The sequence below is a fragment of the Phascolarctos cinereus genome, unplaced genomic scaffold (assembly GCF_003287225.1).
Source record: "Phascolarctos cinereus isolate Bilbo 61053 unplaced genomic scaffold, phaCin_HiC Scaffold_3;HRSCAF=262, whole genome shotgun sequence".
Classification (NCBI taxonomy): domain Eukaryota; kingdom Metazoa; phylum Chordata; class Mammalia; order Diprotodontia; family Phascolarctidae; genus Phascolarctos; species Phascolarctos cinereus.
In genome coordinates, this window is record NW_027555736.1 from 9,434,050 (window position 1) to 9,460,377 (window position 26,328).

The window sequence follows — 26,328 nt, forward strand, 5'->3', positions numbered from 1 at the left end:
TTCCAAACTAAACGCAGTCCTTTGGATGAGGTCAGACTAGAGCAGGCTACAGTGAGAATTCCCCCCTTTTAACCTGGATGTGCTTCCTTTTTTAACAGAGACCAAAATTGCACTAACTTTCTGGGGTGTCATGTCACCATGATCTTTCTGCTTTTGATCATCATGAGCACTTCAAGGCAAGATGACAAAGTGTAACATGTCATGATGGTTTCTGTATTTGGACATATGTTGAAACTAACTTTGCCAAGCTTTTTCTTCACCTCACCAGAGAGAAGCCATGGGCTGTCCCATAACTTACTTCTGGTTTTGTTTTTAGCAGAAATGTCAAGACTGATAGGATTCAGCTGCCCCACTAGACAAGGACCTCACCACGTAGACTAGTAACTGACAAATTAAGGTTTATAGACAGTCTAAAATTGTCTAAAAACCAATTCGTAATTCCCACTGCTCCTGTTTCCACCATTCTGCCACCATTACCACAGAAGTGGCAGGGGGACCTATGGGACTGAGGGCCATTTTGAGGTTTTCTTTATTTCATGGGAAGCCATCAGTCACAGAATCCATCACCATATGGCCAACCTGCTAGTTATGGCCTCTCCATGCTCTTCTTTGCTGGATTTCAGAAAGCAAATATAGTGTATCATGGGGCCTACACTTAAAGCTTCTCTTGCTCATTGGGACCTTCCAGGAAGTAATGAGCCTCCAAGAACCCAGGCTCATCTCCATGACCCGGTACTAGGCATGATACTTGTGCTAGGCCCCGTAGGGCCCACATGGATGTGAAGAATCAAAGAAAATCTTTGTTGGGGATTTCTGAGAAAACCTCAAGAAATTATTTACTTCCATACTTAATAGATTATAACTAAAGTCAAAACCTGTTTTCAAAGACATGAAAAAAGATTCACTACTTTTAAAAAGAGAAGGTGCCAACCTTTACTGAAAGAGGGAGTTTCTTCACCAATGAAATCACAAGTCCAGCCAGTCCCTGTTCCTGTTCCTAGTTTCTAAAAAAGAAAGAGAGACTCTGCTAACATCAAAACACCACTTGGTTAGAATCAATTTAATTATCTAGTGAAAGCAATTTAATTGGCTCAATCCAGACATTATCATAGGAGAAAAATGAAGTGGCAGGGAGGGCTTCTTGTAAACACTTTAAAAAGGGGACATCAATACTAAGTTTGTCCTAATTTCCTCCCAACATAATTAGATATTGTTCCCTGCAGAGCAGAGCACGTTATCTGTCATTCAGGCTGAGTCGGAATACCAAGCTTCTTTGCTGCAGTGCAAAGGGTGAGTGGCCTTGGCTCATCGAGACTTGTTGAGGGCATGGCCCGATGTTTGCCTTCTTCAGAGGCTCCACCAGGTGAAGCTGACCCACAGCAAGCATCGCAGGATGCTTGAGGCACCTCTCTCTAAAGAGAATGGCAGGAGCTTCCATCAAGCATGCATGCCCTCTCTGAACAGCCATGAGGGGCAATGTGGTCTTGGTTTGCCATTTCCTTCTCCAGCTCATTTTACAAATGAGGAAATTGAAGTAAACTGAGTTAAGTGACTTGCCCAGGGTCACACAGCTAGTAAGTGTCTGAGGCCAGATTTGAACTCAGGTCTTCCTGACTCCAAGCCCAGTGCACTCTTCACCACCTGGCTGCCCTACATCTAGATATAGACATTGGGATAGATATGTAGATGAGCTCGATCGTGGATAGATGGGTTAATACTGAGGCTATAGATATGCTTCTAAATCAGAAGTTCTTAACCTAAGGTCTGTGAACTTGATTTTTAAAAATATTTTGCTATTTCAATATAAGTGTTTCCTCTACAGTCATATATATTTTATGCATTTAAAAGCAGGATTCTGAGGAGTCTGTAGGCTTTACCAATGTGTGTGGAGCATAAAAAAGATTAAAAAGCCTTGCTCTAAACTGATAGCTGGATATCAAATTGGTTTAGCCAAATATGTAGATAAATAGACAGTTATAACTGTAGACATGAGGAAAGAGAATGACCCCTGGACTGCCATAATTCCTGCCCTGGGCCCAGAAGAGCTGCCTGGACATGAGTCCTACAGGCTTCCCAACTCGTGACAGAGGGAGGAACATGAAAGATGTCCGGTCACTCCTCTGTCCTCCAGAGGAGAAGACAGACAGGACAGAGAGGGAGGAGGGTGAGCAGAGCTGAGAGGAAGTGGCTGATGTCATGGGTGACAGAAAGGGACAAGAGTGAGGACCCCAAAGACTTAGCGAAAGCGTCCCTTCCTTCTCTCTTCCCTTACCTGCAGCCACATGGCGCCCATCCTGGGCCTGGACAGAGCAGAGACCCCAAGCCTCGATACCTCCCCGTTCTGCACTCTGCCAAGGAAGGGGCCAAACTTGAATCCAAGGGGATCCTGCCCCAACCTCCTCACACCAGTCTGGATGACTCCCTGTGGACCACAAGGGGCTCTTACCCCATTCATAACCAAAAGTCACCCACTCCATCACTGACTCCCTGGGGACCCCCTGGTATGAGCCAGCAAGGAAGGGGGCTGCCCTCCTCATTCAGAGGGCTGTAAAGGGCCATTTTCCAGAGATGGCTGGGTTGAAAAGGCCCCATACTTGTGATGCCTTCCATGATTCTTCACACTACTCCATGTCATCTCTGCCTCCTCTGAAATTCCATTCTTAAACAACCATAGACTTGAGAGGTGGAAGGGATCTGATTGCATTTAGTCCAGCCTGAACAAGATTCCCTAGTGTGCAATACGCTGACAAGCCTTTGTTGGAAGAATTGTAGACAAAGGAGGGCCAGAAGGGAGGGGAGCCTCAATCCCCCCAGGTTTCTCCACCTGCTTTTCAGTAGCTCTAATTCTTAGATTTTTCTCTAAATTCTCTTAGTCTCCCCTCAGCTGCTCCTCTTGGTTGAAGATGGTGCCTCCCAGGATGCTCTCATCTCCTGGATCCCATTGCCATGGCGACTGACTCCACACAATCCCCTCTCCTCCGATTGGAGGTCTGGAGGGTGGAGCAATAAATTCTTCCTGGGCCTCCTTCAGAGGGGGCTCGGATTTTTCCAGCTAACCTCAGCTGCTTGGTGCTAGGGCCAGAGGGGAGAGCTCCCTCTGCTCTCCCCTGTTTTTAGCTTCCTTTTTCATGGTGTCTTCCCCCATCAATTGTAAGCTCCTTGGGGGCAGAAATTGTCTTTGTCTCTCTTCTTTTTATCCCCAGCACTTAGCACAGGGCCCGGCACGTAGTAGGTGCTTAATAAATGTTTGTTGACTATTAAATCATGCCAAAATCATCCTTACAGCAAGTTTCATTCCTTGCTTCTCCTCCTGTTCCTTCCAGCACCAAGAAATCAAGCAGCCAGCATTTATTATGTGCCTGCTCCCTTATGGGAGCTTATGTTCTCTTGGGGAAAGCAGTAGGTTGAGGAACGGGACCCATGACTTCATCAGTGTAGGGAAGTCCCAGGGGAGGGCACACCCTCCACCACTGCAGGTCAGTGCCTTCTCTGCAGTTTAGAGTCTTGGAGAATGTTGTTATAATATACACATGATACAAGTAGAGTCAGTCTGATCTCTCTTCCACTTGAGGGTCTTCCCGTAACCCTTGCCATCCCTCATCAGAGCTGGACATCCTCCCCTCCTAACGGTTTCTGTCCTGTTTTACCTCCATTGTGGTCATTTATGTTCTCCCCAACACAGTTATAAATATAAATTGTAAAAAAGCAGAGATTGCACCTGACCCACCTCTTCCCTTCCCATAATACTTGGCATGTAACAAGTACTAAATTAAAGCTTGCTGAATGAATGATATGAAGTGGTTTTTTGTACTAAAAAATAGGAAACTACTGTGGGCATGTGCTCTCAGGCCAGCAGAATGAGTGGACGGCTGCTGTAAGTGTCCCCAGATCCCTTGGCAACCCACGGCCTGTCCATCAGAGCTGGCTTTCTAAAGTCTTTTCATTCAGTCATCTCATGTGTATTAAGCACTGATCACGTGCCATGGTAAATACAAGGACAAACAAAAAACAGCCCAGCCCTCAGGAAGCTTACAGCCTACTAGGGGAAAGCCAGCTCACAGACTGGAAAACAAAAGAAACAGGAAGCAAATAAAAACTAATTTGGTAGAAGGGGAATCAGTCACTCAAGCAGCTTTATTAAGTGCCTACGATGTGCCAGGCACTGTGCTAAGCATTAGAGATACAGAGAAAGGGAAAGAAACAAACAGTCTTTTCTCTCAAGTTGCTCTCCCATGAATGAGGGAAGCACCAAGTCAACAACTCTGTACAAATGAGATATAGGCAGGATAAGTTGGGGGTGGTCTTGGAGGGAAGGACTTAAGGTGAAGGAAAACCCTTGTAACAAGTGATGTGTACTAAAGCAAAGCAGGCTGTGTCCAAAAGCATCTGTGGCATTCTGCTCTGGGTCTATCCCCTTCCCAACCCCCTGTGTCAGGAAGTGGGTGGCACATTTCATCTGGAATCTTCAACTGTCCCTGCATCGATCAGAGCTCTTCAGTCTTTCACATGTGTATGTCTTTATAATTCTATTATTGCCTAATTTTTTTCCTGGTTCTGCTCGTTTGACCCTGCGTCTGTTCATATAAGTCTTCTTAGGTTTCTCTGTAGCTTTGCCTTTTTATCATTTCTTATAATATAATAGGGTTTCATGACATACATATACCATCTATTCCCCAATAAATAGGTAACCCTTTAGTTTCCAATTCTTTGCCACCATAAAAAGAACTGCTGTAAAAATGTATTTGTGTACATGGGTCCTTTTCTTCCTTCTTTGATATCTTTTGTATAGGCCTGGTGGGCATCGGGTAGCTAGGTGGTACAGTGGATAAAGCGGCAGGCCTGGAGTCAGGAAGACCTGAATTCAAATCCACCCTTGGACACTTACTAGCTGTGTGACCCTGGGCAAGTCATTTAACCCTGTTTGCCTCAGTTCCCTCATCTGTAAAATGAGCTGGAGAAGGAAACAGCAAACCCCTCCAATGTCTTTGCCAGGAAAACCCCGAATGGGGTCAGGAAGAGTCAGAGATGACTGAAATGACTGAACAACAACAGCAACAGCCTGGTGTGGGCATTGCTGGGTCAAAGAGCAGTCGCAGTGTAGTAATGGTTTCAAATTGCTTTCCAGCACGGCTGGGCCAATTCACAGTTCCACCAGCAATGCATTAGTGTGCTTGCTTTCCCTTGGCCCTTCCTACAGCTGTCATTTTCCTTTCTTGTCACCTTGGCCAATCTGATTGGTGTGAAGTAAAATCTCAGAACTGCTTTAATTTGTATTTTTCTAATTATTAGCAGGTTGGAGCATTTTTTGATATGACTTTTTCATATCTTCCTCTAAAAACTACTTGTTTCTATTCTGTGGCTATTTATCAATTGGAGGATGCTTCTTATTCATATAAATTAGAACCCGTTCCTCATGTGTCTTAGAAATCAGATCCTTGTCAGAGAAACTTGCTGCAAAGATTTGTTTTCCCAGTTACCTGCTTCCTTTCTAATTTTGTTTGAGCAGAAATTGCTTAAACTTTAAGAAATCAGAATAGTCCCTTTCATCTTCTTTAATTCTTTCTATCTCTTGTTTTGTCTTGAACTATTCCCATGTCCATCTTTGTGAAAGGTAATTTCTTGCTTCTTCCTCTACTTTAATTTTTTTTTAAGATGTAACCCTTTATTGTGCCATGCATGCATTTAAAGCTTATCTTGTGTGTGTTGTGAGGTGATGGTTTATACCTAGTTTCTGCCAGACCTCATTCCAGTTTTTCCAGCAGTTTGACTCTGTGCCTTTTCATTAGCTGCCCCCCAACCCCTCCTCACTCTGTATTCTGCCTCCTGGCTTCCTTCAAGACTCACCTCAAATCCCACCTTCTTTGGGGGGGGCCTTTTCAGTCCCCCTCCCCCTGCCACTGCATGCCAACATTCAGTTAGTGCCTTCCCTCCTGGATTACCTCTCATTTACTTACATGAACAAACGCTTGTGGGAATACATTTTGTATGTACCTAGTTGTTTGCATGTTGTATCTCTCGCTAAACTATGAGCTCCCCAAGGCATGGACCATGGTTTTTGCCTTTCTTTGTATCCTCAGCACTTAGCCCGGCACCTGGCACACAGTGCATGCTCAGTAAATGATTGTTGATAATGATGATAATGTGGAAGAAGATGATGGTGAGTGTTTAGTGCTTGAGTCAGCTTTCAAGAATGCCCAGAGTTTGGATAGGTGGAGGTGAGAACAGCAGAAGGCCTTAGGGGCAGGTGATGGGTGTGAACACACCTATGTCTCTGATTCTGTAGCTCTGTCAGCTGAGCAGACACAGAGACAAATACATAACTTATTTCAACAAAGGTTTCCCGAGCACCTTTAGTCTGGGAGAGCTGCTGGTTTGGAGACTGGGTAGGCATCTTTAATATTCCAGTCTGTGTTTGCCCCATAGAGACAGATGGGCCCTGTGCCCCCAAGAAGAGACTCATTTACCAAGTAGCAGGAGATTCATAGATGGTTAGCGCACAGAGATGAGAGACAGAATGTTGGGTGTGGAGGGGAACAGTAAAGGGGCAAGTTCCACTGGCACAGAGAGTGTGTTATTAAGCCACATGGAAATCCATAGCTCTAAACTTTCGGACTGGCAGAGCAGTCATGACCCTGAAAACAGCAGCAGCTGGAGAAAACTGCTCAGTCATTCCACGGGCGTCTCGACAGCGCCAGCGTTCACATAGGTTGATAAAGAGGCTTATGATGAAGCCTCCGCCCCCACAAAGAGACGCCCTCTGCATAGTTAATGCTGTTCCCCAATGCAGCTTTCAAGGGCATAGTGACCATGGCTGGCGGCAGGGCAGAAGAGACCCAAACCAGCCCCGACTCAAAGGCTCACGCTGCATGCCGGCAGGAGGGGGCACCAGAAGGTGGTCGTGCTCCTGGCATTTGCCAACCATCAAGCCCAGTTTGAATGTCGACATTAACTGCTTTGTGCTCCCCCAGCAGCATATGAACAAGCTCACCGAGGTCAGTGGCTGAGTCACTTCTATCTTTGTGTGCCCCTCATCCACTGCTTGGCACGTCGCTGACACCAAATGGAACTGAGCAAATGATTGTTTAATCGGCCGCTTGGTTGATTAGAGAGCTGTAGAACAAAGCATTCTGAGAAAGGCATGGCCGAAACTTATTTTTGACCAGAAAATCAAGGAAGGCTTCCTGGTGGAAACAGCATTTGAAGTGGACTTTAAAGATTGGGAAGGACAAAAGAAGTAGGAGAGGGAAACCCTCCAGGGTAGCCTGAGCAAAGACATGGAAGTGGGAGAGCATGGAGCATGTCCAAGGACAAGCAAAGGTGGGCCACACAGGAAGAACCCTGGGCAGAAAGCCGATGACTTCAGTCCCATAGCTCCAGGCCAGCTCTGTCCATTGCACCACCCTGTTCCCTGGGCTGTGATCAGAGTCAGTGGAGAGTGTGTACGTCCACAGTCATAGATCCTTAAGGAATTGACACATGGAAGCATGCCCCTGTTTTATTTAACTTCCTGAAACCAGACCTATGCAGTTAAGAGACCTACCCAGGCTCATTCAGCACCATCTTTTTTTGAGCCCATTCCAAACGTGGCTGGCTAGTTTTGGGGGGTGAACAGTAGACTGAAAGTGAAAGTTCATGCGTCAGGAATTTGAGAAGATTCTTCACTAGACATGCTAATCTATGGCGGCAGAGATCTGTAGCTCCCAGTTACAAGACGCGTCTCATTTTTCATCTAACCCTTCCTTTATGGCTCTGCTTTGAATCTTGTGTCATTAGAATCTCACAGTCTCCACTTCTCAGATAGGCTTGAAATCCAGCTTTTCAGATGAGCCACCCAAGAGATTCGCACTCTAAGCTCTGTTACTGGTACATGCCAGGGGAGCTCATGGTGTGGTACAAGGAGCACTGGCTTGGGGGCCGTGGGACCTGGGTTCATCCTTGGGACTTCAGACAAGTTCCTTCACCTCTCTGGGTCCAAATCTTGCTTCAGACATCTGCTGGTTGTGTGACCTTGGGCAAGACCATCTGCCTCAGTTTCTTCTCTGTAAAATGAGGAAGCTCATTCTACAACATGGCCACTAAGGTCCCTTCCAGCTTTAATCCAAGATCCTATGACCAGATGGTTGCTCGGGTCTCTTCGTGAATCTATAATCTGGCATGTCAGGACATCCTAACACTGGTTTGATGTATGATCTCATCTGTGGGGTATTACCTCCAATGAGACCGATCGTAACATATCTGTGCCTGCCCATGCTATGAGATGCTTACTGAGAGGCAATGTGGTATGATGGGCAGAGCTCTGGCCTTCGAGTTGGGAGGATCCAGCTTCAAATCCCCCCTTAGACACTTACAAGCTTAGCCAGTAACTCTAGCTCTCCCATCCTCAATTTTCTCACTGTATTGATGATATCCATCATCATCACCAGTGTGTGATAGTTCCTGACATATAGTAGGTGCTTAACAAATATTGATCATCATCATGTGCTTAGGACAGTGTCTGACACATAGTAGGTGCTTTGACCTCTCTGAGACTCAGTTTCCTCATCTGTAGAATGGGTATTAAAAAATACTGGTACTGTTTGCTTTGAAGAGTTATTATGGGCAAAGCAGTTTGTAACTTTATAGGGGTATAGAGATGGAAATTATCAGCTTTATGGAAGACGTCCAAGGACAGACACAGTTCTCTAGGAAAATACAGGAGAGAAAGAATCCTGAGAACTAGGTAAGGGCATGATTGGGGAAGTGGAGAGGGTAGCAGCTGGACTGAGCCTTGAGAAGAGAGAAGGATAACTGGATCATATGCAGATCTGACCTGAAAGAATCATCGGAGGTCATAGATTCCTCCTCCTCCATTTCACAGATTAAGAAACTGAGTCTCAGGGAGATTAGGATAGGCCACTGAGTTATGAATGTTTGTTGAAACATGAAACAGATGATGATAAGAAGAAAATACAAGAATATAAGAGAGACGCACCAAAATCTTCCCCAAAGGATCTGAATCTGACTCGTTCTCCTCCCTCTTCTGGCCTCAGACCATGGCCAATTTGGCTGCTCTGTGGCCCAAGGCCTTAGTCATATGCCGCGATCTGAGAATGTCTGGCATCTCTCTTAAAGATGCTCGTGGAGATCTCAGTCTGGAATTTGTCCTGGCAACATTCCACAGAATTTTATTTCTTAGATAATCTCACCATCCCAATGATGACAGCCTCCCTTATCTGTGGAATGGAATTAGCTGTGTTATTTGTTTTGAGGGCGCCCTGATAAAAATGATTGGAAAGGAAATATAAAACACTATAAAATGTGATGTATTGCTCTTCTTTGGAAAAAGCAATAAAGCTGTCTGTTTCCTTTGCTGGAAGAGGAGATTGCTGCACACACAGTGGGCACCCCTTTTAGATTTCAAACATGGTAGTATTTTATTGACAAAGAAATAGTTAACCTTGGGAGGCAGCTCGGGGAGCTGCCAGCACTATTGTGGCTCAATGAAGGGTTGGAGTTCTTGCATGGAAACAGATGCCCTGCTAGCGAGAAGGAGCGCAGGCAGGGAGAAAGCAATCCCTGACATGCCTCTTCCTATTGGCCACCACCTCCACCCTGCAATGGATACATTGTCAAACCTGCTGGCCCTTACCCTGGTGTGCGAATTATTTACCTCTCCATTTTCCTTGTATGCATATTCAGCCATTGGAAAAGCACTAAATTTGGAGCTCAATTATGGACAGATTTGCAGAGCCATATTTCAGTTCTTCCAGTGCTTGCCGGTGAGAAGGGAGCTCTAGTCATCTTAAATATCTGGAGAGGGCTCGAAGGCAGAGAAAAGAGCAGAGCTCTTATGAAATAGGCCCAGATAAATCACTGTTGTCTTAGCTTGCCAGATAAAATCAGACCTCTTCTTCTTCCTCCATGATTAGACAAAAAGTCTGATGATCTAAATCACACCAGTCATAAACCAGATTAGGATGAAATTGGGAAATATTTAGCAAAATAAATAAAAATACAATAAAACATAGATCATGTCAATACGTGGTTTTCTAGGTCAATATGTGGCCTGCGAGGAGCTTTGTATATGGTTTAATGACCCAGGTTTCTATTTGAGTTTCACACTACTTATCTAAGCGATCTTGAAAATCTTTTCTACCTCTAAATCTGTGATCTCATAATCCTATTAAAAAACCTTGGAATCTAAATAGGGGAAATTTGTGTGAAGAATGCCAGGATCTCAGAGCTGAAAGGAACTTAGAGGGCACCTGATCCACCTGTATCTGAACAAGCTACATCATGGATGGTTTGATGGATGGATGGATAAAATGGATGGATGGATGGATGGATGGATGGATGGATGGATGGATGGATGGATAGATGGATGGATGGATGGATGGATGGATGGATGGATGGATGGATGGATGGATGGATGGATGGATAAAATGGATGGATGGATGGATGGATGGATGGAATGAATGAATGAAAGAAAGAAAAAATATTAAGTACTTACCATATGTGAGGCAATGGCCTGCACTCTGGGAATACAAATACAAAAGTGAGAACAATCTCTGCCCTTAAGAAACATATGTTCTAATAGGGGGATTGAGTTCATAGAGGAGATTGGAGGCTGGAAAGGGAATATTTTGTTATGTAAGGTGACAGGTATGGTGCATAGAGCCAAATGGGGATAGGTTGACTTTTTTTCCAATACCAATGGAGGATTGATTTCTTTATGGTTCCAGAACTATAAATAAAGGAGGGTTTGGAGAAGACAAGGTAAGAAAGGGAGTTGAGACATGAACACTGACTATACAACCTGGAGAGAGGATTTCCATGGAGGAAAATGAAGCATGGCCAGAGCCTGTCTAAATGTATTGTGTCACAAGAGGCTCTCATCCCCAAAGTCAACCAGCCACTGCCTGAAAATCTCCAGTGAAAGGGAACCCACTTCATAGTGTGGGTGAATATATAGGATGTCATAAGTGCAGCTAGGTGGGTTATCACCTAGTGAGATGTCTAGAAGTGGGCATCCCTCCCCCATCTGCATGTTTTGTTTTGATTTTTTTTTAACCCATCAATCAGTAAATGAGCATTCGTTGAGCACCAGCTATGTGTTGGGCATTGGGCTAGGTGCTGAGCAGTCCCTACCCTCAAAGAACTTACATTCTACTGGGGCCTACAACACTTACTGGGTATCTCTGGTGCAGGTGAGGGGGTCATAGGAATTATGAGTGGAGACATCAGAGGCTAGATCTCATGCCCTTTCCAGGAGTAATGTTGATATTGATTTGATTATTATTCAGGACAGAGAATAATATGCCTAGACTGGCTGGGCCTGGTGGCATGGTGTAGTGGTGAGAGCTCTATGCTCAGAGTCCAAAGGTTTGAATCCTTCCTTATACACTTATTAGCTGTATGACCCTGGATCAGTCACTAAACCTTTATGGCCCTCAGTTTTTTTTTCTCTTTGAGATGAAGGGTTTAAACTCAATGAACTCCAAGGTTCTTTCTGTTTCTAAAGCTTCAAGCCTATTTTCCTGTGCTGTGGGGCTGGCCAGACAGAGAGGCATAACTCCTCAACCTTCCAGTCCAGGCCTTTCTGCCCCAGAGTGATTCCCAAACCGAGGTTGGGTTAGCCCCCATCAGTAAGTGACAGATACACTCAGCATCTTCTCTGTCTGCAATTTCCATTCATCTAAAACTTGAGATTCAAAGAATTGGGCCAACCAGAATTCTGGGTCTGGGCTTCTCTTCAACAGAATTTAACAGAGCCAAGAACCCAAGTAAATGTAGGACAGTTAAAGAACCCAGTTATGCCATTAACAAATAGATTGACAAAGAGATCTCACAGTGAGGTCTAGAGACCCTTTCAAGGGGTTCTCAAAGTGAAAACTATCTTCTTGATAATACAAAGACATTTTAATTTTTGATACAGTAAATAGTGAAAGATGTAACTCATGTAAGCAAAAGTTCTTTGTAGGTTCTAAATCATTTTTGACAGCATAAAGGGGCCCTAAGAGCAAAAAGTTTGAGAACTGCTGACGTAGAGATGGATAGAGGGATAGATGGATAGGCACATAGATCCATTAATACACAAAAAGAACATTTAGTTAGCACTTACTATGTGTTAAGTGGCAGGGGTGAGGAGCTTCAAGTTTGGATTCAGTCGAAGGGCCGCACTTGAGGACCTAGAAGGCCACACATGGCCTCGAGGTCATAGGTTCCCCGCCCGTCAGCTAGAGTGATATGCCCAAGCAAGACGGAGCCTCCCTGGCACCAGTGCATGCTTCAAAAGTGGATGTTGATTGATTCGTTGGCGAGGAACAGCAGGTAGCTCTGTCCCTATTCTCGCCAACCCAGGGCATGAGTCCACAGGTTTTTCTTTGGCCTTTCCTGGCTCTTTTTTACGCTCAGCATCAGGCTTGATTTCCAGCCTAAGCCCCAGAACCGTGAAGCCTCATCCCTCCACAAGCTTGCACATTCTTATCGATGAGGTAGCTGGCTTCTCAGAAACCCCATAAATGATGAGCCCAGTTCTGAAAAGCTCACACTGATCCCAGACACTCTCCCTGGCTGCCTCCCTCCAACAAGAGAAGCACATGTCTGAAGACAATTCCCAGGGATTTTTGCAAGGCAGATAACTCCAGAATTTTCCTGTCAAGCTTGATAAATTGGCTTAGGATGATTCACCCTAAGAACAGAGCAGTGAAATTCACAATAGGACTCTTTACACGAAAGGCATTTTCTGCCTGCAGATTTGTCCAAGTAAAAGCAACCTCTAATCACATTTGGCTTGGCAGGTTCGCGACTGCTAAAATATTAAGCCGTGACAGCCTGGATGGTAGGCAGCCATCAGTGGGTACATACTGTTTTTCTGAATTACCCTGTCATCTGTTCCATTGTCCTCTTTGGGCCCAATTGCTAAATCTGCCCTTCTGGTCATTTCTGCCCATTCCACTTTAGCTGGAGAGGCAAGTGTATTTAAGAGAGGAGGCACAGAAGCCAGGGCAGTTGAGTCAGGACTTCTGAAATCAATATTCTCTGCTCACCATTTGGGAAGCCACTTTCCTCAGCAAGGATGGGTGGAGGAAAACATCACACAGTACCAGTGGGCTTTGTTCTTTCCTTCTGAATGCTTTCCTACATTACATTTCAGGGAATTATTGAGCTATTATTGCTTTGTGTCAGCTTAACTTACTACAGGCCTGACACATCGAAGGTTGTTTATTAAGAGTATAAAAAGGTGCCTTGTAAGGAACAGGCTGGTCTTCTGAAACCATTAACTGCAAAACTTTACAAGGGAGAACTTTCATGTCATGGGTAGCTACATGGCGTAAGTCCCTATTCTCTCTCTCTCTCCCCTTCTCTCCTTCTCTGTCTCTGTTTCTCTGTGTCTCTCTCCTCCCTCCTCCCTCATCCCTTTCTCCCTGACCCCTCTCTCTCCCTCCTTCTCTTCCTCTCTGTCTCCGTCTCTCTATCTTTCTCTCCCCTCCCTCCTTCCTCCCTCCTCCCTCTCTCTCTATTTTATGATTACTCTAGGGAATAAAGCTATGAAACGAGAAATGGAAACAGGCTGGAGATGCCTGAGTGGGAGGGTCATATTTGCAGCTTCTGAAGCAGGCTGGAATGGACATACCTGACAGATGATCATCAAGAAGATTTCGTGGACCTTTGACTTTAAGCTCTCTCTGTTCCAGCCTCCTCTCTTAACAGAAAAGGAAGCTAAAGCCCCACCAGAGGATCATAGGCTTGAGTTAGAAACATCCTTAAAGGGCATCTGGTTGCCTCCTTTGGGGAGACAGAATTGCCTCTGGGTTTGGGCTTGGGCTGAGGGTTGGCTCCGTGTTGCTGTCGTTTTGAGTGTGGCAGGTGTATTACAGCCCTACTGTGTTCCTGGCACATGGGTGATGGAGGGGAACAGAAGAAGAGGGATAATCCAATGCCGAAAGCACTGAAGTGCCTGCTATGTCAGGGGCTGGAGATGGAGAGGAAAATATTAAATGGCACTTGCCCTCAAGAAGCTTCCATTCTAAAGGACACGGCCCTTATTTTCTTTTTTTATTATTATTAATTTATTTATTTTTAGTTTTCAACATTCACTTTTGTAAGTTTTGGGGTTCTAAATTTCCTCCCTCCTCCCCAAGATGGCATGCAATCTGATATGGCCTATACATGTACAATCATATTAAAAATATTTCCACGTTGGTCTTGATGTGAAAGAAGAATCAGAACTAAAGGGGAAAACCATGAGAAAGAAAAAATGAAAACAAAAAAGGTGAAAATAGTATGCTTTGATCTACATTCAGACTCCATAGTTCGTTCTCTGGAGGTGGATAGCATTTTCCATCATGACTTTTTTTGGAATTGTCCCAGATCATTGCATTGCTGAGAAGAGCTAAGTCTATCAAAGTCGGTCATCACACAGTGTTGCTGTTACTGTGTACAGTGTTCTCCTGGTTCTGCTTACTTCACTCAGCATCAGTTGATATAAGTCTTTCCAGGTTTTTCTGAAATCCACCTTCTCCTCATTTCTTATGGAACAATAGTATTCCATTACATTCATATACCACAACTTGTTCAGCCATTCCACAACTGATGGGCATCCCCTCAGTGTCCAATTCTTTGTCACCACAAAAGAGCTGCTATAAATATTTTTGAACACGTGGGTCTTTTTTTCCTTTTCTGTGATCTCTTTGGAATACAGACTTAGTAGTGGTATTGCTGCATCAAAGTGTATGCACAGTTTTATACAATGCCCTTCTTTTCTTTTTTTCTTTTTTTTACATTTTTTTAAATTTTATAAATTCCTTTTGATTTATCAACAATCACTTCTATATGCTTTTGAGTTGAAAATTTTTCTCCCCCTTCTTCCCCCATCCCACTCCCCAAGATGGCACAATCTGATATACGCTTTACATTTACGTACCCATGAAACATATTTTCACATTAGTGAAGTTGTAAGTAAAAATTAAAACCAATAGGAGGAACCATCAGAAAGAAACTCAACAGAAGGTAAAAATAAGTGATAGCGATTCGACTTCCATAGTTCTTTCTTTGGATGTGGACAGCATTTTCCATCCCAAGGCCTCTGGAGATGTCTTAGATCCTTGTAATGCTGAGAAGGGTTCAGTTTAATAATATTAGTCATCGCATAACGTGGCTGTTATTGTGTACAAAGTCCTCTAGGTTCTGCTCACTTCACTCAGCATCAGACCATATAAGTCTTTCCAGGTTTTTCTGAAGTCAGCCTGTTCATCATTTCTTATAGCACAATAGTATTCCATTACATTCATATACCACAACTTGCTCAGCCATTCCCCAATGGATGGGCATCCTCTCAATTTCCAATTCTTTGCCACCACAAAAAGAGCTGCTATGAATATTTTTGTACATGTGGGTCCTTTTCCCATTTGTTTGATCTCTTTGGGATATAGCCCTAGAAGTGCTATTGCTGGATCAAAGGGTATGCACATTTTTGTAGCCCTTTGGGCATAGTTCCAAATTGTTCTCCAAAATGGTTGGATCATTTCACAACTCCACCAACAATGTATTAGTGTTCCAATTTTCCCACATCTTCTCCAACATTTGTCATTTTCCTGTTTTGTCATGTTGGCCAATCTGCTAGGTGTGATGTGGTATTTCTCAGAGTTGTTTTGATTTGCATTTCTCTAATCAATAATGATTTAGAGCAATGCCCTTCTTTTCAAGAAGCTTATATGCTTGTTAGCATTTAGAGAGATGGTCAAGAAATAAAGAACAACATAAAAGTAGATAATAAACACATTATAATGTGACAGACCTTTATAGAAGCCTGAGAGCCGCCCCTCAAAGTCCATAAGAGCTGGGTTCCAGCCTATCTCTGACATATCCTGGCTGTTTGACCTTGGGCAAAACACTTAACCTCTCTGTGCCCCAAGTTAACTCTCTAAGGCTGTATATTGCTCTGCATGGATGGGAGTCCTCATTAGGACCTTCGTACACTGATGAAGCCCCAAGCACAGTTTTTTAAAGTATTTACCCTCCATCTGTGCCAGCTTAGCAAAGACTTCTGTTTCTCCCACCATCATAGCTTTGCAGTCCTTGAACATGGTGAGAAAAGCCCCCGCTTTGATTCCTACCATGGGTAGACTTCTGGGAAGGCAACAGAGTGAGAGCTCATTAGGGAGCCAGCCACCTCCCCCTAAACAAGCTACATTTCCAAAAATCCTCAGACGGACATTGAAAACCACCAGCAATCACAGGGAAATGAGAGAAATCCAAACAATGGCCAAACAATATATTTTGCAATCTCAGAATCAGAGACAAAGCATCAGAAGAAAGATTGACCATCGTACCATCAATAGTGGTGAGAGAAAGAAAACAAGCAATTTCTCAAGACCCAATAAAATGGGTGATGAGCATCCCAGAAGAATGAAAAGAAGAAATGAAATCAGGCAAAATAGTCATATGAGAGAAAACAGGGAAGAAACTGGTTGTACCTGTGGACTCTGGAGACAAGACAAATGAAATTGGGTCACTTAGGACACTGTTGAGATCTCAGACCCTGCTGACGTGTTCATGGTAGTGACTTTGTCATCCAGCAAGCAGCACACAGTAATTAGGCACCTACTGTGTGCTAAGCCCTTTGCTTCTTTCTGCCCTTAGATCACAGAGGTAGCACTATGGATGTCTAGTCCATTTACTGATTCCTTACAAGTTAAGGCAAAAGACTCACCCCAAGTTGGGTCAGGGAAGTGAGTCACGGTTGAGTCTGAGTTTCTGGAGAGATGGAGGTGGTCAGAGGGTGGAGTAATACAAGGTCATTTGGAGGAGGGAAGAAGTAATAGTGGGGATCAGAGTCAGGAAAGTCCTCCTGCAAAACGTGGTCAACTTTTGAGATCCGGGAAGCCAACATGAGGAGGGAGGGCATTTCAAGCATGGAAGACAGCCTATGCAAAGTCACTGAGGTGAGAAATGGAGCGCCAAGTATGAGGAAGAGTATGGAAGCTAGTTATGTTCGACCATAGAGTGTGACAAGGGGAGTGATGTTTATAATAGCTGTTTATAATAGCGTTAGAAAGGCAAGACAGGGTCAGGTTGAGAGGGCTGCCAACAGCCTCTGCAGCAGCCAGGAAATCTTCACAATGCCTTATGGTCCCACTTGGAGGATGTCAGACTCCTTCACTGAATCCAGACAAGTGTTCGTGAACCTAACGGAGCTTTGTTGTTCAGTGGTTTCACCCGTGTTCAACTCTCTATGACCCCATTTGGAGTTTTCTTGGCACAGATGTTACAGTGGTTTGCCATTTCCTTCTCTAGCTCATTTTGCAGATGAGGAAACTGAGGCAAATGGAAGTGACTTGCCCAGGGTCACACGGCTAGTAAGTGTCTGAGGCTGGTTGTGAATTCAGGTCTTCCTGACTCCAGGCCTGATGCTCTATCCACTGTGCCACCCTCTATTTGTAAATGCTGGAGGAAAGAGCAGGGACTGTCTTGCTTTTTCCATCTGTATTCTTCCATTGCTTGGCACATAATGCTTAACAATTTCATTCATTCATTCATTCATTTATTCATTCATTCATTCATTTGGCAGCTAGGTAGGATGGTGGATACAGTGCTGTTTCTAGAGTCAGGAAGATCTGAGTTCAAATCCAACCTCAGACACTTATTAGCTGTGTGACCATGGGTGACTCATTTAATCTCTGTTAGCCTCAGTTTCTTCATCTGTAAAATAGGGATCCCTCCCAGGGTTGTTGTGGGAACCAAATGAGATAATAATTGTAAAGAGTTTAGCACCGTGCCTGGCACATGGTAAACACTATCGAAATGTTAGCTGCTGCTATTATCAGCAGCAGCAGCAGCATTCATTTTTTGTGTTCCCCAGTGGATTATAAGGTCCTTGTGGAAAGAGATGTGTCATTGCTGTTTTCATCTCCTCACTGCCCAGAACAATGCCATGTACATTGTTCGTGTTTATTTCAACTCAACAAGCACCTACTGTGTGCCAGGCAAATGATTGTAAAATTGAATGAAATGTTGACCTTATCTATAGGACCGAGTTTCAGGAAGAGACCAGTGACTTTTTCAGAGAGATTCTGATCCTTTAATTCTTTTTTTTTCTTTTTTTTAAATTTTATTAATTTATTTTGATTTATCAACAATCACTTTGGTATGCTTTTGAATTGAAAATCTTTCTCCCCCTTCCTCTCCCCCACCCTCCCCAAGATGGCGCACAATCTGATATATGCTTTACATTTACATACCCATTAAACATATTTTCACATTAGTGAAGTTGTAAGTAAAAATTAAAACCAATAGGAGGAACCATCAGAAAGAAACTCAACAGAAGGTAAAAATAAGTGATAGCGATTCGACTTCCATAGTTCTTTCTTTGGATGTGGACAGCATTTTCCATCCTGAGGCCTCTGGAGATATCTTAGATCCTCGTAATGCTGAGAAGGATTCAGTTTAACAATCTTAGTCATTGCATAACATGCCTGTTATTGGATACAAAGTCCTCTTGGTTCTGCTCACTTCACTCAGCATCAGACCATATAAGTCTTTCCAGGTTTTTCTGAAGTCAGCCTGTTCATCATTTCTTATAGCACAATAGTATTCCATTACATTCATATACCACAACTTGCTCAGCCATTCCCCAATGGATGGGCATCCTCTCAATTTCCAATTCTTTGCCACCACAAAAAGAGCTGCTATGAATATTTTTGTACATGTGGGTCCTTTTCCCATTTGTTTGATCTCTTTGGGATATAGCCCTAGAAGTGCTATTGCTGGATCAAAGGGTATGCACATTTTTGTAGCCCTTTGGGCATAGTTCCAAATTGTTCTCCAAAATGGTTGGATCATTTCACAACTCCACCAACAATGTATTAGTGTTCCAATTTTCCCACATCTTCTCCAATATTTATCATTTTCTTGTTTTGTCCTGTTGGCCAATCTGATAGGTATGATATGGTACCTCGGAGTTGTTTTGATTCGCATTTCTCTAATCAATAACGATTTAGAGCATTTTTTCATATGACTATAGATGGCTTTAATTTCTTCATCTGAAAACTGTCTGTTCATATCCTTTGACCATTTATCAATTGGGGAATGGCTTGTGTTCTTATAAATTTGTCTTAATTCCCTATATATTTTAGAAATGAGGCCTTTATCAGGTAGACTGGTTGTAAAAATTCTTTCCCAATTTTCTACCTTCCTTCTAATCTTAGTTGCATTGGCTTTGTTTGTGCAAAAACTTTTCAATTTAATGTAATCAAAATGATCCATTTTGCTTTTCATAATGTTCTCCGTCTCCTGTTTGGTCATGAATTCTTCTGTTCTCCATAGATCTGATAGGTAAACTATTCCTTGTTCTCCCAGTTTACTTATGGTATCAGCCTTTATATCTATGTCATGAACCCATTTTGACTTTATTTGGTATATGGTGTGAGATTTGGGTCTATGCCTAGTTTCTGCTGTACTCTTTTCCAGTTTTCCCAACAGTTTTTTTCAAATAGTGGGCTCTTATCCCAGAAGCTGGAGTCTTTGGGTTTATCAAATAATAGATTACTATAGTCATTGACTACTGTGTCTTGCATATTTAACCTATTCCACTGATCCACCACTCTATTTCTTAGCCAGTACCAAGCAGTTTTGATGATTGCTGCTTTATAATACAATTTAAGATCTGGAATTGCTAGGCCACCTTCCCCTGCATTTCTTTTCATTAGTTCCTTTGATATTCTGGACCTTTTGTTTTTCCAAATGAATCTTGTTATTATTTTTTCTAACTCTATAAAATAATTTCTTGGTAGTTTGATTGGTATGGCACTGAATAAGTAAATTAGCTTAGGTAGGATTGTCATTTTTATTATATTAGCTTGGCCTACCCATGAGCAACTGATGTTTTTCCAATTATTTAGATCTGATTTTATTTGTGTGAAAAGTGTTTTGTAATTGTGTTCATAGAGTTCCTGGGTTTGTTTCAGGAGGTAGACTCCTAAATATTTTATAATGTCTACAGTAAGTTTAAATGGAATTTCTCTTTCTATCTCTTGCTGTTGGGCTTTGTTGGTAATATATAGAAATGCTGATGATGTGGGTTTATTTTATAGCCTGCAACTTTGCTAAAGTTGTTTATTATTTCAAGTAGTTTTTTACTTGATTCTCTAGGATTCTCTAAGTATATCATCATGTCATCTGCAAAGAGTGATAGCTTTGTTTCTTCTTTGCCTATTCTAATGCCTTCAATTTCTTTTTCTTCTCTTATTGCTAAAGCTAAGGTTTCCAGTACAATATTGAATAACAGTGGTGATAATGGACATCCTTGTTTCACCCCCGATCTTATTGGAAATGCTTCTAGCCTGTCCCCATTACATATAATGCTTGCTGAAGGTTTTAGATAGATGCTATTTATTATTTTAAGGAAGACTCCATTTATACCTATGCTTTCTAGTGTTTTTAATAGGAATGGGTGTTGTATTTTATCAAAAGCTTTTTCTGCATCTATTGAGAGGATCATGTGGTTTCTGTTGGTTTTGTGTTGATATGCTCAATGATGCTGATAGTTTTCCTAATATTGAACCAACCCTGCATTCCTGGTATAAATCCTACCTGGTCATAGTGTATTATTCTTGTGATAAGTTGCTGCAATCTATTTGCTAGTATTTTGTTTAAAATTTTTGCATCTATATTCATTAGAGAAATTGGTCTATAATTTTCTTTCTCTATTTTGACTCTTCCTGGTTTAGGTATCAACACCATATTTGTATCATAAAAAGAATTTGGTAAGACTCCTTCTTCACCTATTTTCCCAAATAGTCTATATAGTATTGGAATTAATTGTTCTTTAAATGTTTGATAGAATTCACATGTAAATCCATCTGGCCCTGGAGATTTTTTCCTAGGGAGTTCATCAATGGCTTGTTCAATTTCTTTTTCTGAGATGGGGTTATTTAAGTATTTTACTTCCTCTTCGTTAATCTGGGCAATTTATATTTTTGTAAATATGTATCCATTTCACTAAGATTGTCAAATTTGTTGGCATATAGTTGGGCAAAATAATTCCTAATTATTGTTTTAATTTCCTCTTCCTTGGTGGTAGCTTCACCCTTTTCATTCTTGATACTAGTAATTTGGTTTTCTTCTTTCTTTTTTTAATTAAATTAACCAAAGGTTATCTATTTTATTGGTTTTTTCATAAAACCAGCTCTTAGTTTTATTTATTAGTTCAATAGTTTTCTTAATTTCAATTTTATTAATTTTTCCTTTGGTTTTCAATATTTCTAATTTGGTGTTTAGTTGAGGATTTTTAATTTGTTCTTTTTCTAGTTTTTTTAGTTGTATGCCCAATTCATTAATCTCCTCTTTTTCTATTTTATTTATGTAAGCATTTAGAGATATAAAACTTCCCCTAAGAACTGCTTTTGCTGCATCCCATAGGTTTTGGTATGTTGTCTCATTATTGTCATTCTCTTGAATGAAATTATTGATTGTTTCTATGATTTGTTGTTTGACCCAATCATTTTTTAGGATTAGATTATTTAGTTTCCAATTATTTTTTAGTCTATCTTTCCATGGCCCTTTATTACATATAATTTTTATTGCATCATGATCTGAAAAGGATGCATTTAATATTTCTGCCTTTCTGCATTGGATTGTGAGGTTTTTATGCCCTAGTACATGGTCAATTTTTGTGTATGTGCCATGTACTGCGAGAAAAAAGTATATTCCTTTCTATCCCCATTCAGTTTTCTCCAGAGGTCTATTACCTAACTTTTCTAATGTTCTATTCACCTCCTTAACTTCTTTCTTGTTTATTTTGTGGTTAGACTTATCTAGTGCCGAGAGGGGGAGGTTCAGGTCCCCCACTAGTATAGTTTTGCTGTCTATTTCTTCCTGTAACTCCCTGAACTTCTCCTGTAAGAATTTGGATGCTATACCATTTGGTGCATATATGTTTAGTAATGATATTACTTCATTGTCTATGGTGCCTTTTAGCAGGATGTAGTTTCCTTCCTTATCTCTTTTGATTAGATCTATTTTTGCTTTTGCTTTGTCTGAGATCAGGATTGCTACCCTGCTTTTTTACTTCAGCTGAGCATAATATATTCTGCTCCAGCCTTTTACCTTTACCCTGTATGTGTCACTCTTTTTCAAATGTGTTTCCTGTAAACAACATATTGTAGGATTATGGTTTTTAATCCATTCTGCAATCCATTTCTTTTTTATGGGAGAGTTCATCCCATTCACATTCACAGTTATGATTACTATCTGTGTCTTTTTCTCCATCCTTTTCCCCCATTTATGCTTTTCTTTCTCCTTTTTCCTTCCCCCCTTCACTAGTGTTTTGCTTTTGACCACTGCCTCCTGCAGTCCTTCCCCCTTTTATTATCCCTTTCCCTTTTCTTCCCCTTTACTCTTACTGCTTCTTCCCTCCCTTCTTTCCTCCCCTTTTCTTTCCCCTTTTCCCTCCTACTGACTATAGGGCAAGTTAGATTTTTGTACCTAACTGATTATGTTATATGCCCTTCTTGAGCCAAATCTGATGACAGTAAGGTTCAAACAATGCTCCCCCCCTCCTTTCTTTCCCTCTGCTGTAATAGGATTTTGTGTCTTTTCCTGTAATGTAATTTACCCTTGTCTTCCTCCTCCTTTCTCAGTACATTTTCTAAGATCAGATTGATCCACTTATTTGTGATCCTTTAAATCTTAACATAAAATAGTTTACCCTTCGCCAAGTTACAGGGCAAGAGAGTCTCAGAATTCACTCCAACGCAACCGTTTCTGATTGACCAACAGTAACTCCATTTCTCCTCCCTTTCCTTTGACACTGGCTGGACCAGTTATTTGCATCCTGAGAGCATCCCCTTCTGGCTCTCTTTGAGTGCCCTTACCATTGGCCATTGACTTTGAGGGAGGTATGCCTATACTAAGATTTCTTGGCTCCTTCATCCTCCTCTCCCTCAGGTCCCATGGTTCCCTCTTTAGTTGGACTTTGTACTTTGAGAATGTGGAAGCTGCTTTTTCTGTTTGTTTTCATGTTTGCCAGTTCCAGAAGGAATGTCCTGCAAAGGCAGGACATGGAATGCATTCAAAACAGCAAGTTAAACAACAGATATCAATGAAAATTGGGAAAAGAAAGAAAGCACCTACTATATGTGTGCCAGCTAGAATATGCTAAGTGCATGAGAGATGGAGACTGAGGGGGACAGCACTGGAGGAGAGAGAGCTTCCTTCCCTTTAAGAAGGTCAGGAAAGACTTCAGGAGAGAGATGGACCAGAGCTGGGCCTCAAGAGACACGGGGTGGAGCCCGCTCCAATCACAGGAGAGGGGTACATTAACAACAATAACAACCATCAGTATCAATAGTAGTGTGTCGTTTATGTAGCACTTCAAGGCCTGCAAAGCTCTTGACAAATATGATCTCATTTGATCCTTGCAACAGCCCTGTGATGGCAAGTGCTGTGATTGTCCCCACCCCCTAGATGAGGAAGTTAAGTGACCTGCCCAGGGTCACACAGCAAGGGAGTGTCTAAGAAGGAACTTAGGCCGGGGACAGATGGCATTGGGGAGTGGAGCGGTCAGTTGGGCTGGAACACTACAATGAGAGAGCTAAAGGACAGGGCTGGTGTGAGATGAGGCTGGGAAGGGAGGCGGGGAGCCACCATCTAGAAACCCTGAATGCCGGGAGAGGAGTTCATGCGCCACATCCCCACGGGCTCACCCAGCTCTGACTTTGTATGTCTCTGGCTCACGCTCCAAGAGGAGCGCCTGGCCTGGTCTGGGTTTAAAAGGTACTCATTTATCTGTGTGTCTGCAGATTGAAACGAGGCCCCATGTCAATAACCTGTGTTGGGCGGGTAGGGCTCACTCGCCATCTGACCGGAAGCTGCCGTGCTGTGGGGTCTCCTGCCGGAACCGGGGGGTGATGGCGGCCGTGGCTCCCTGGCATCAGTTAGGCCCAGCGGGTCACCTTTGATGGACTGGATGACTGGAGTCCGGCTCTCGCACTGTCTGGAAGTGTCTCGGTGGAGAAGGGAAGCCTTGGCATACGCTAGAGAACAATACTGGGTTTTCTTGCTAAGTAGCAGGCCTCCTTCATTTCCAGGCACGGTTCCCTCTGGTAACTTTCCTCCGCTGCCCGCTGTGGGAAATGTCGGCTTTAAAATAGGAGCCGGTGCTGGGGGGGCGGGCCAGCCCCCTGCCTCGATTGTTAGGGGTGCGCGGTTTGGTTCAAAGCCCCACCCAGGAAGCACCCACGCGCTCCGCTTTGGGGTCATTCTCCACTCATGTCTCTCCCTAGTCCCTCATACAGAGTCAGACGTGGCCCATTCCAGATCTCATCGGTTCTCTGCCCACAGCATCGCCCTCCTCCCTTCCATCGCTCCACACCAAAGGCGCCACCTCACCTGCGCTGGTGTGGCCCGCTCCCGATTGCTCTGCCTTCCCCTCCCTCGGTCGATTCCCCGCAGAACTGCTGAAGTCGCCGTCCTAAATGTCGATCTCCCCACATCATTCCTCTGCCCAAGAAGCTTCAGTGGCTCCCGATTGCCTCTCAGACAGAGTCCGTGGCTGGCCATTTTAAGTCCTTCACTCTCTGGTCCCAATGTGTCTTTTCAGAAGGACCTTTCTTTACTCCTTTACATGGTCTATATTCCCTCCAACGGCCCCGTCCACAAACGCGGCACTCTGTCTTCGCTCTGGGGCCTTTGGACAGGTTTTGTGTGGGCCGGGAATGGTCTCCCCAGAGCCCTAGGCTTGTTCTCAGGATCCCTCACTCCCTTAAAGGCTCAGTTTAGGCACCTCCCCCCCCCAAGGCTTTTCTTTTCCTGGTCCCCCGGTGAGGACGCCTCCCCACAGGAAGGACTTCTACTGCTCCTCTGCGGACACATGGTTCCCCTTCACTGTTGTGGAGTGGAAGCTTCTTGAGGACAAATCCTGTTCCTCTTTTGTCTTTTTGTTCTCAGTGTGTCCGGCTTAGTAGGAGCGTTAGAACCACTTGTTGAAGTGAAGTGAGTCACATGTTTGAGCCAGGTTAGAGGTGGGCCCTTTGATCAGTGAGCTGTGGGGTCAGGGGGCTACCCTTGACCACCCACTGAGTACTTGACCCTAAACAGAGTTGGAAAAAGGAAGAGTCTGGGGCCCCAGGACACTGAGAAGCCGGAGGACAATCAGGATGAGGAAGGGCCTTGACCCCACTTCAAGGAAGACTGGCTGATGGGGATGCCCCAGGGGCGCCAGATAGCCCACTTCAAGGACTTAAAAGCCTGGGACTCAGAGCAGGGTTTAGCCCCAGAGGCAGGCCTAGGAGCAATGGGGGAAGGGATGAGGCTTCAGAGAGACAGGATTAGGCTCTAGGTCAGGAAAAGCTCCCCAACAGTGAGAGTTCCTGCCCAGGAGGATGGGCTGCCTGGAGAGGTGGGGGTGACGAAAATACCCAAGTCAGAGACTAGATAGAAGAGATTCTGGGGCGGATCTGGACTGGACCAGATGCCTCTGAGAGGTAGGTCCCATCCACCTCCCAGATGCTGGGATTGACTTATTTTCTCTTCCTCTTTTCCAAAATGTACATTGGCACACGCTCAAAACTGTAAGGGAATGGCAAGCTTAGATTTCAAGTAAATAATTAGAATAATAATAGCATTTCCCATGTGCTTTGTAAGTATTATCTCATTAATCTTCCCAGCAGTCCTGGGAGATAGGTGCTATTACTCTCTCCATTTTACAGGTGAGGAATGGGCGCAATCAGAGGTCAAGTGACTTGACCAGGGTCACACAGACAGTAAGTGGCCGAGGCAGAGTTTAACCTCAGGTCTTTCTGACCCCCAGCTCTAGGACTCTATCCACTGCCCCACTTACTTGTCTTAATTATAATTCTTTCTATTCTCCTCTCAAACTCTATCAATTTGTTCGACCGGGTGGCGGGGAAATAAAATCCATTCCTTCTCTGGCATTGTATATGAATGAGTAAATGAAAAAACATTTATTAAACACTTACTATGTGCAAAGCATCGGGTTAATTGCTAGGGAAACAAATAGGACAAGGGAGATAGCTCCTGCCATCAAGAGTTTCCATTCCGGTTGGGCAGACTCTCTGTAGTTTCTCTTCTCCACCGCCTGACCCCCAGTTCTTTAGCCAGTTACAGGCAGCATGGTGGAGGGGATGAGAGGTGGCTTCAAAGCCAGAAAGACCTGGGTTCAGGTCCTACCAATGATACATGTGCCTTGGGTAAGTCACTTAATTCCTTGAGACCAAATGGCAGAGAAAGTGCCCACCTGCACTGGGAGAGGGATTCCCTTCACCCAGGAGTTCCCTAGACCACCGAAATCATGGGGCCTAGGCCTCTCCCTAGTCAGACCATTGTTTC

The 26,328-nt window shown here is 43.5% G+C and overlaps 1 protein-coding gene across 1 annotated transcript in view; it reads left to right on the plus strand.

Annotated features, from left to right (window-relative positions):
• ADAM12 (ADAM metallopeptidase domain 12) overlaps positions 1 to 26,328 on the plus strand; it is a 379,134-nt gene that overhangs the window by 285,231 nt on the left and 67,575 nt on the right. The window lies entirely within an intron of this gene.